The following is an 11,711-nucleotide window of genomic DNA, read 5'->3' as shown; positions in this document are numbered from 1 at the left end:
TTTGAGCAGGGCTGCCACCTGTTTAATAAGTCAATTGCAACTTTATTAACAACTTAAAGGCAGTATGGGCGACAAACGAAAGGGGCTTGAGACAGCTTTGTTTCGAAAGCATTTTTGAAGGGGGTTGCCACCTGAAAGATTTATTTCGATAACATTTTTAGAAGCGCTGTTACCTATTTGAAAGTTAAATTAATTTTATGTAACAAGTTATTAGTAAGTAACAAGTAGTTAGTAAGTATTACAAATGCATGTCAACAGAAAGATGAATGTTTTATCTAGAAAACATTTTTAAATAGGGTTGCATCCTGTTTAAAGTGAGTTTCACGTTAAGTTAAATGTTAAAAGAGATATATCCATAAATAAATATGCTAACATAAATTTTGTTTGGTGATTCTACCGAACCGATTTCAAAACCATTGGAAAATTATTTTTTTGTAGATGAGGAAAGTTTGTATGGTTTCAAAATTGGTTGAACATTACGACCAAAATTGCCGTTTAAAAATTCTTTATTTCATTGGTTGTTGTTGCAATTTGTTTAATTTGCGTGTTTTTCGCATTTTTTTACTTCGCGTTTGAAATTAAGCTTTTTAACAAAAATAAACGTGATTGTGAAGAAATAAATGATAAAAACGATTAAGACAAAAGAGTGAAGGCGATATTGACGATAAAATTCAGTCATAGAAAAATTTTGTTATCGAATGTTATCAAGGTACCGAAATTTATCGAATCATCGAAGTTGATACTTATCGAAATTTATCAAGTTATCAATTTTTTTGATTTATCGCAAAGTATCGAATTATTAAAATTGATCAATGTTTATTGAAGTGTCGAAATTTATAGACACAGAAACTTAGTTGTCGAAATTCAAGGATAATTATCAAGTATCGAAATTTGTCAAGTTAACAAAATTTATCAAGTTATCGATACTTATTTATAGAGTAAACGAAATTTATCGAGTTATCGCAATGCATCGAGTTCTTTCAACCAAACAAGCGCGGGATTTTCCGGTAAGTAATTTTGCACCTTATAAATTAAATGACGCACTAAGTGAGAAAACCTCGCGAGGCTCTTAAAACAACTAGAAAAACGGTCGAATGTCGGCAGTAACTGGCACTCCTATTATATATAACAATGTGGATGCCAAACGAAAGAATGTTAAGGAAGCTTTGTTTTAAAAAAAGTTTTCAAATCATTTTAAAAAGGGAAACAATTTTTTTGTGCCTTTATGGAGGTTTCACGTTAGCATTTAAATTAGTTAATTTGTTAAGTTAAATACTCTGGCTTTTCCATTATTTTTTTTCCAATACAAATTATTCAGTTCTAAAGCAATGTGCTCTCTTTCTTTATATTTTCGCCCAGAAACTTTTTAAGTAAATATCTTCCGGATAAGTAGCTATGGGAATGCAAGAATGCCATATAAATAAATGTGCATATCGTTGGTCTTGTGCAATAACGGCACAATACAAAATTCAAAAATTAAAAACTGTTACTACTTTTGTGGCTCTTGTCTCTAATCCTTGCCTAATCCATTTCCGTCCCTTACTAAATTAAGCAGTAAGGATTGCTGAATTAAGTACAAAAGATTAGACATGGATTCGACAAGGACTAGAGACTTGAGCCACTTAACAGTAGTAACAGCTTTTATTTTTTGAATTTTAAATTGTGTCGTTATTGCACAGGACCATCGATATCAGTTTGTATTCATATATGTACATATGTAAGTGTGTGCATGAGACCCGCACTCGCAGTGATTTTATACTCACTCGCTCGCATTGCTTTGCCTCTCTGACACTTACTGCGTCTTATAATCAAAGATGTTTGCAGAAGTGGATTTAATTTTTATCTACACACTGTAAATATACATATTTTCTCTCTAGGGGTATTCTCGGAGTCTTGCAAAGCCCTTGGACGGCGCACGGATTGCACGGTTTGCAAAGCTGTCCCATAGGAAAACCGGTTTTTTCGTGCAGTCCATGCACCATGCATCATGGGCTTTGCAAGACTCCGTTATCCAAGAATGATAGAATACAAGATTGCGCCGATCAGAGAGGATTTTTGAGAATAACTTTTGTGTGACGTCACACTGGTGCAATCGCGAGAGAGAAATGCCAAAACGTGAGCAAGAATGGAAGAAGAAGAAAAAATGTTGCAAGGAAAACGTAAACAAGTCGCAAAAGTGTGACGTCATGCAAACAACGATTCTGTCAAATTCGTTAAGAGAGGAATAGCGGTCCGAGATCGGCGCAACCTTTGTATTCTCTCAATCGTGTCCCTTATCTGTTTGCTGCAAATATTGTGGTGGGATATGTTTTATTTAAGCAGTGTTTGCATTATTCAACTTTGCGTTCAACAATTGCGTTCAACTCAACGTAGGGTTGCACGAAAAAAAAGTTGAATGGCTAAATGTTGGCTGGCGACCAACTTTGTTGAAAGCGATTAGTTGAAAGGCCATTCAACCAAAAGTTGAATGCAAAGTTGAACAATGCAAACACCTTTTTATGGCGAATATTTTGAATTTACGCAAATCACAAAATTGAATTCGATGGTTTGGAAGTTAAAAATGATAAAATGCAACTAATTAAACTCGTTACATGTAAGTAATTATTCGTGTAATCCTTAAATTGTGTTCGGGTAACACTTTGAGATCAGTTTTCTTACGTTTTAGATTTTACACTTTTGAATGTCAACGAAAATTCGATCAGCTGTTCGTCTAACTTGCAAGTTTCTGAAAATTTCCTGTTCATGTAAAATTCTGGATATTTTTCTCTTGTGGCAGAGCAGATGCCATATCGCCGGAAATTTGCTGTTGTATGTTTTTAACTGGCGATATTAAACGAACCTACCTAATACACAGAAACGTGAATTCCACTTACGTATCTACATTCACATATATGTATGTATGTGCTTACTAAAATATACATGTGTAGTATGTACATTTGTTTACTATAATCAGCTGCTCAATTTACGATGGCGCAGCTAAGTATACTAGTTTCATAGCGCAGGTTTCGCGCCACCCGAGCAGGGTGGCTATTTAAGAGCGAAATACACCACACAAGCGGCTTGTCAAACATTATTCAAACCTACTTTTCCCATTTCGCCATACACCATGCAAACATGACTCGTTCAAGCAAAGAATTTTAGTTTTCTTCCAGTTCGCAATGCTAAATATTATGGTTTTCTTTCATTTTCCTCTCTTACGTCCTTACTCGGTGAAAATTTCGTTGCGAATGAGGCGATTTTGCTATACACAACGCAAGCGGTTTGATCAAACATCAACATGGCGGCCAGAAAATCAAAAAATTTTGATTTTTGCTCAAATTTCCCTCAAGCGGTTTGTCAAACCTTCAAACACCCCCATACACAGCACAAATGGCTTGAAGCAAAGGGAAATTTCGCTTGGTTTGTCAAACCGCTTGTGTGGTGTATTTCGCTCTTTAGTAAACATCATGACCAGTCAAACTTGTGTACTTAAGTGCACACATACATAGCTATATATGTATGTATGTAAGTATGTAAATGTAGTACTTTTAGTAACAGAATATCCACCTACGATTTCTAATTTTTCTTTGCTTTGGCTCTGATTCTGCTGTTGACATGTGTAATCCTCAATTGATGTGATATCGTGCAGTTCTGTGTATCCTCGAACACGAAATACTATGTCCTGTCAGCGAATTTATATGTAGGTATGTGCACGTGAATGCATGGCAAATATTGTAAGCAAACTTTAAAAAACTTTTAAGTGAAATTTTCGATCATTCCCTTGACGCATTACTACTTACTGTCGCTGGTGTGTGACATTCCATGCTGCATGCAGGCATAAAAACGTGTTGGCATAGTCGGCTGTCAGCGCATGTGACTTAATTTCCAACAAAATGCAAAAGGGCGTTTTAATTAATGGGGTAAAAGGTAAATTGAATACCAATCGCAGTGCAATTAAATTTGCAAATTGGTTACGTGTATAAAAGTCGGTGCATTTGCGGCACATGTCGGATAAATCTGATGAATATTTATAGTAAGTACTTATACGTAGGATGACATACGTAATTGTGGGAATTTGTGGCGCATCACTGACTGCATAACCATACTTGTGAACTCTTAATCGAGTACCAGAAGCTGGTTTATTGGTGGGCGAGCGATGAAGTTGCCACCAATGAGAAGGGAAGCTTGAACCAGACTAAGTATTAGCAGACCCAATGCCTTCTGTATGCTGGTGTACGCAAAAAGCTTCGCAAGGTAGTTTGAAGTAGCTACTGAACTGAGGTGAAATCCAGCACACTTATATATGTAAGACCGAGTGAGAATCCATTGTGATACCACATGGATCTAGAACCGATACTCTTTGTTAAAGTAAGGAGCTTAAGAAAGGTATTCACAATAGGAAGAGGGAATATTTCTTTTGCTCTACCAAAATTGGTTCGCGGACTGGGAATGCAGTATACTTGCTTACTTTAACGCAACTTGAATTTGGCTTTTTAAACGAATGACAGTTCTCATCATTGAAGTTTCGAAATGAGGCCCTTTCAAAGCCATTCTAGGGATATCCATATCGTAATAATTCATTTAACTTATTAGATACTTACTTTGCTTTTTAAAGCTTTTTTACTCTTCAAACACCTCAAAAATGTTCTAAATTATCAAACTAAAATTTTTTTAATATCAAACGAAAACGAAAGATTTGACACGCATATTTTAATATACCATATAGGTTGTGTATACATTAATTAAATTTGACTTTTCAAAAGATTTTCAAACTGCATATTTTAATTTATCATATAACTTTTGAATAATTTAATAACATTCCACTTTTCAAACAGGTGGCAACTCTCTTCGAAATAACCTTTCCAAATCGCTTTCCCCAGACACTCTTAATTCAAGTTGAATTGGACTTTTTATATTGAGTTTATATGGTAGGTGCCACACTCAATGCTCCAATAACGCCCATTTTTCTTCATGTCTTCTAATAATAACGTGCCTGAACTATCTTGCTCTTCCTAGCCTTAATGTTCCCTCTCGTGTATTTTTGAAAGCTTGCTGGACTGTGTAGTTTCAAAGATATGATTAGTTCCAAAAATTATTGAAAAAAATTTGGTGCAATGCAGAGTAAAAATATGGAATATCTACTCGTTCTTATGCACCGAAAATTTAATCTGCCTTAATTCTAAAGAATTTTCTCTATAATTTGATACCCATACTATTTCTAGATTGTACTGAATTTTTTAAATAAATTTTTTGAGTACTAAAAACACAGTTTTTACTATATTTGGCCCATGATTTCGCGAATATATTGATTTTTTTTTGTGTGCAAAATTGACTGTCGCACGGTTTACTATAAGTGAGATTACATATGAGGCATTCACTGACAGCGCAGGCATTACGCCAGATAGCCTCGAAAGTCTGGTAACTCCATACCAAATAAAAAATAATAAATCGAAGTCGCAAGAGATCAAAGAAAGGATTCCGAGAAGGCGTTTGCTTATTTCGCTGACTGATTACTTATTACTTATAATTACTATGAACCGCCAATGCATATTTACCAAAATACAAGAGTTAAAAAAACAACGCAGCCAAATGTATGTTCCATCACCTGTAAACACAACTTGAGTAAATGTCAAAATCAGACATTGAACTCAATGTGAAAATCTGCAAGAAATCGCATTCGCGGCCATTCAGACACGCAAAGCAGCAAAGCCGCACAGCAGGGCGTATGAGTAACATGCAGCGCGTGTTAAAATTCCACGGCATCACTGCTACAGTATTTAGCAGCGGTTGCTTTGTTGTGGTTACCTATGTATGTACATATGTACTTTATATTTATGTTTGCACATGTACTGTTTGCCTGACCTTTGCGCGCGCTATCGAGTGCAATTACCTAAATTAAAATAATTCAAATAAGTAAATGCGCGCACATCAACTTTCCAGCATGCAGAATCAACAAATGGCGAGCGTTATATTAAATGCCTGTGGCGATTGCTTCTAATAGCGTTAGCTAATTTAGTGCAATGGAATGTAAAGCTTATTACACACAATTTCAATAAACCTAAAACTGCAATAGTTATTGATTTATTTGTGTCAAAATTCGGTGTTGTCATGTACATAAATACATATCGATGGTCCTCTGCAATAACGAGAGAACTAAAAACTTAACCAAAAAACCCTTGTTACTGAACAGGGACAGTTGTCGCTAATCTTTGTCTAATCCTTAATAAAATATTTATGACTGATTTAGAAAGACTTAGTAAGGATTACAGCCATGTGCAACTGTTTGGTATTAAGGAATGTTTTTAGTATTGAGTTGTGTTATTATTGTAGAGGACCATCGCACAGTAGCTAAAAATTGGCATTTTGTGTTCACAGTTCATTGGAGCCTACATTTTTCACTCAATTTGATTATTTTTTTAGTGAAAGCTAATAAAATTTGCAAGAGCCCAGTTGAGCCCGATTGAAAAAAAATTTTTTTTTAGTACTAAATTTTTTAGTGCAGAAAAAGTAGAAAAAAAAACAATTTTGAAGAAAATCGATTCTCCTCTTCCATTTAATAAATGTTACGTAATAAAACTTAGTCGACAACAATTGCAAGGTTCTTCCAAAACGAAAAAAAGTGAAATGTTATAAAAAATGTTCACCAAAATAAATTTTTTTTTGGTTTTTATAAACATTATAGGTATGCAGTTGCACGTGGCTAAGAGATCGCGGTGATTTTTAATAATATAACAACGCTTTTATTTCCCACTTAGCATGCAGATTTTCTCAAAATGTGTGCGAAAAAATTTAAAAAATTAACGCGACCTCTTAGCCTTTTAGAAAATGCACTGTATTATACTATACTTTAATTATCTATAAAACTGCATACCCAACCTTTTTCTAGGAATTGGCAAATTTTATTAGCTTTCATTGAATTATCAAATTGAGTGAAAAATTAAGGCTCCCATGAAATGTGAACAATAAATGCCAGTTTGAACCAGTGTGCAGGCAGAAATCGTACAAAATATGCACAAAATACTGCACCTTCACCAATATAGATCGGCGAACCCCGATCTAAACGGGGTTAGGTAAATCCCACTCAGCCTAACCCCGTTGGAACAGATCGTTTTTTAGGCCTACCGTTAGTTGAACTTACCGACAACGACTGATGGACAAACCGGCCCAGGCGGAGCTTACGAAGTAGTGACACTACAACAGCATCTGCTTAACATTGAAATTACATATTACATTATTCTTAACGGTTTCAATATCCAGATTGATTCCAAGGCCATCAGGTAGCTAACACTCTGTATATACTTCTGGAAAAAAAAATAAAAATCTGAGATAAGGTCTTTCTATATTAAGACAACGATATGAGCATTCAACAGAAACTGGATACATTTTATACAATTTTTTGTTTGTTTGGATGTGAATCTTAATTTTTTTTACCAGCCTTAAATTCAAGTTTCATTAAAATTTTCTAGATTTTCTGGGACAAACCGAAGATCAATATGCATCAATTGAGGAGAAATCGAATGTCGATTCTCGAGTCTTTTGGATCGATTCACGGATCGAATCGGAACTAAAAAATCGTCAAAAAATTGAATCGGACGTACTCGATTTATTCGATCTTGTCTAATTCATGTCCTACTACGTACTTTAGTAATCCTTACTTCTTACTTTAGTAAGGATTGGACATGGATTAGACAAGGATTAAAGACGTGAGCCACTTACCTAGTAAATACGTGGTAAGGTCGTGCGAAGAAGAGGTTGTATGTCATTGGTAGTGGGACATCCTTTTTGCCTTTCTCATCAGCTATTTCTTTGCCTTCCGAACCTTTGTGTCCTAGGATTGGCTTACAACGGTATTCGGGTAACCAGTATGTGAAAGTAGAGCCTTAAGGACTTCCTCCCATCCCATATAAATGCTTTCTCACTCAGGATTTATTGTCAGCTTTACCTTCGCCGAGTGAAGTGAGTTTTAGAGGAAATCAAATATGTCTCAGGGAACGGGCTACAACTTTCAGCTACTTGCTCTCCGCCTTTCATTAACAGGGACGGCAGCAATGTTCCTGTCGACTACAACAGCGCTGAAGTACGACGCCCGAAAGTAGGTACAGACTGCCGAGTTGGACATCGCAACTACTCGCCAAGAAATGTACAAAGTTCGAACGAATTCCAGGCCACTAACAGCAACAGCGAACCCGAGACAACCGAACATTCCGAGACAACCAACAACAAAGACAAAGATAGACGCTATGCTGTGTTTTTATCTACATTTGCAGGTCCTCGATAGTACAGCGGTTAGTATTCCCGCCTGTCACTCGAGAGACTGTGGTTCAATTACCCATAGGGGAACCTCAAATGTTTACAGCTCAGCTGCGGCGTTCGAAAAGCAATTCATTTTGAAAAACCTTTTGTTTGTAAATTACATCCAATTCCTTTAAAAAAACTCGTGGCACTTACTAACAGGGTTGTTGAAGTGGCCGAATGAAATTCTATCCGGGCTGAGAGTTATTTTGTTTGTCGACTTGAAGAAGAAGCGTCACTAATACATATAAGCTAAGGCGAGAAGTATGCTACGCACATACATACATACATAGTACGTACGAGCACATGTCAATATTGTATTTAGTATAAAAAGGCTAACAGATTTTCGCTGCTGTAATTCCATGCAAACATAAGTACTTAAACGTGCACGAACATCTTATGCCTCGTTCAGCAATAAATTCACGCAAAGTGTTTGTATGTACATCAGAGTAGAGCGTATGTTAAGGCTTAAGCTTTTGTAGACATAATCTGCGGATAATCGACCATAATCGCCTACAAAGTACTTGGGCTAGTAAGCATATGCATGTGTACGAATTAGGGCATTCAATCCCGAAGCATATTTGCAGAAATCATTTTCCAAAAAAGGCGAACAAACTAAAATGAAGAACAACTCGGCCACACTGTAAAAGCTTGTTGTGTTTTCAATTGCTACCAGATTTTTCATTATTACACAGTTCTTGCACAAAATATTTGAACAAAAGTACAATTATTCAGGCAGGTCCTGAAATTCACTTCCAAGTGCAAATGGCTCAAGTTCACTTTGAATCCAAATTTTGCTATTCTGTATTGTTCGTGTTTCATGTCAAATGAATTCTTTTTTTCGCTTTCAACATCTCTTTCATTCTGTAAATGAATCAGTAAAAATATCGGGATCCTGGACATAGAAAAGTGTCCGGGATCCCGGAATCCCGGGATTCTAGATCCCTGCACTGAATGCCCTAGTACGTATATATTTAGGATATATACATACATACATATGCACGCACATAAACACAATCACTGTCTGAGGCATCGTTGCCATGGCACACAGGCCACTCAACTGTGGCAAGTAGCGCATATAAATAAGTAAATAGAATTCGCTATAATAATTTCTAACATTAAGAACATACTGAATCCAATAGGAACATACAAGTCAGCCCCTAGCCAGCCAATTATAATGAATTTCTTTTTAACACCGTTAAATGATAGCTTTTATCTACATTTGAGTGATAATTGTATACTTTGTTCAGAACTGTGGAGATTAATTACAAATATCGTTTGTATACAAAATATGCCCCTGAGAGCTTTCGGTTTGCATGTTCGGAAATACTTATTATCAATTTGAAATGAATGCTATGCGTAGAGATACTCAAAGTGCAATCGAAAGTTATACTCTCCAGCGGAAGGTTTTTTAGTTGCATAAATATAGAAAAACAAGTAATTTTTAGCAAAAAAAAAACCGACTTCAACTCTCATATAAAAACAAAAAAATATATATATATCTCATGATCCGCTGATCGGATCTTAACCAGATTAGTATGGGACCACCTCTGAGACACTACCTTTCCGATGCATCGGAATCGAAATCGGTTGACGTGGTCCAAAGTTATGCGGTAACATACATAAAAAAAAAAAAAAAAAAAAAAAATATTCCGACGAACTGATAACCTCCTCCTTTTTTTGGAAGTCGGTTAAAAACAGGGTGCGCTGGCGTTGCATACAACAGAAATTTGTAAAAATTGGGGCATATTCATAGTCCAAATAAAGTAGACTCTAAAACTGTTTGTAGCTTTTTTACACAATTTTCAATGAAATATCTGTCAAAAAAGCGGCATCTAACTTTAGAGTCGACTTTAACTTGACTATGAATATGCCCGAGATATCGTTGCTGGTTTGCTATTAGGTATGTAGTGACCAAACTAAAATTTTTTTTGCGACTGTAATCAATACTTTTGTATCATAGGATCGGTAGAAGACCCTTTCCTACTCTATTTCTATTTCCTATCTATTCCAAAATTTTGTTCCATTCATCATTCGTATAAATTTTCAACAAAGTGAGCAGTACAAAACCTTTCACCAAAGATGAATTAAATCATTTGATAAGCGATCTAGAATTATCTAAAAAATCTGCAGAACTAATGGCTTTTAGATTAAAGGAAACAATTTGTTGACGTCAGGTACAAAACTGACATTCTAACGTAAAAGAGATATTCTTGTTCTTATTGTTTGGCGCGCTGTAACCACTTAAGCGATTTTGGCCAGGTTCAGCAAAGCACGCACGCGTTTCTCTTCTATGCCAAGTAACGCCAATTGGAAATGCCAGGTGAAGCCAAGTCCTTCTTCACTTGTTTTTTTTTTTTATCGCAGAGGAGGCTTTCCCCTTCTTCTTACCACTAGCGGGTTCCGAGTTGAATACTTTTAGGGTTGAAGTGTTTGTGTCCATTAGTACGACAGGACCAAGCAAGCGTAGCCACTGTATTTTACCTGTAAATCTCCCGCAGAATCTTTCTCTTGAATATGTACTCCAATGGCTGCCTCATCAGAAGTTTCGTTGTCTATGCTTCTGTGCCATATATTATATTGAGAAAACATAGATTAAACTAAATTGATTCGAGAAGTGATGGAGTTAGGAAAGCAAAATAACGTAAATCCACTTTTTGATTGAAGATGAACACAAAGCGGGAGTTTTCGATGACCAAAAAATACGAATAAATATTAATAAAGGTTGCTGATTTCTTCAGTTCAATGAGCCATTTGAAACGCCCTGCGTGTACTCAGTTTGTTGAGGGTACTAAAAACTTTTAAGGAAATCATAAATCAAGTGACAACTTCGAATTCGTAAACGACTGCTGGGGAGGTTTCCAAAACTTTTGGATGTAATATGTATCTACATCAAAAAATGTTTTTATTTACATAACAACGCAAAAGTAAAAATCAAGAAAACCATACGCAGGAAACACACATTTTCTTCTATATATATACATACATACATTAGGCCGGGTCAATTTTTTTGACTGTGTAGCTTAGGAGGATTCCACGTGTAATTCTAAGCAAATTTTCCGAAGAAACCTTGGCTTTAAAATCAATTTAGAGTTTGCCAAATTGCTCAAATAGGTTTTGAAGAAAATGTGAAACGTTTCACTGTTGCATCGTCTGCTGTAAGTTTAAAAAAAAAGATAAGTGCAGAAATGGATTACTTACACCAAAAAGCTACTTATGACATATTTTTATGCAAAATTTAAGCGTTTATTTATGACACGGCATCTAATGCAAATAAAAATTTCAGTGCATTAATTCTGAAAAATATATTGGTAATGAAATTTGTTTTCATTAAATTATCCAAACTAATGCTTATGAAAAATTTTAATGTATACAAATTTTTATTAATTTTCTTCGCTTTCATTAATAAAAACCATTACAATTTTTTTGGTGAAATATAT

This window comes from Rhagoletis zephyria, unplaced genomic scaffold, assembly GCF_001687245.7.
Source record: "Rhagoletis zephyria isolate East Lansing unplaced genomic scaffold, Rhagoletis_zephyria_1.1 Rzeph_scaffold_00022, whole genome shotgun sequence".
Taxonomy (NCBI): domain Eukaryota; kingdom Metazoa; phylum Arthropoda; class Insecta; order Diptera; family Tephritidae; genus Rhagoletis; species Rhagoletis zephyria.
This window is presented reverse-complemented; position numbering follows the sequence as displayed.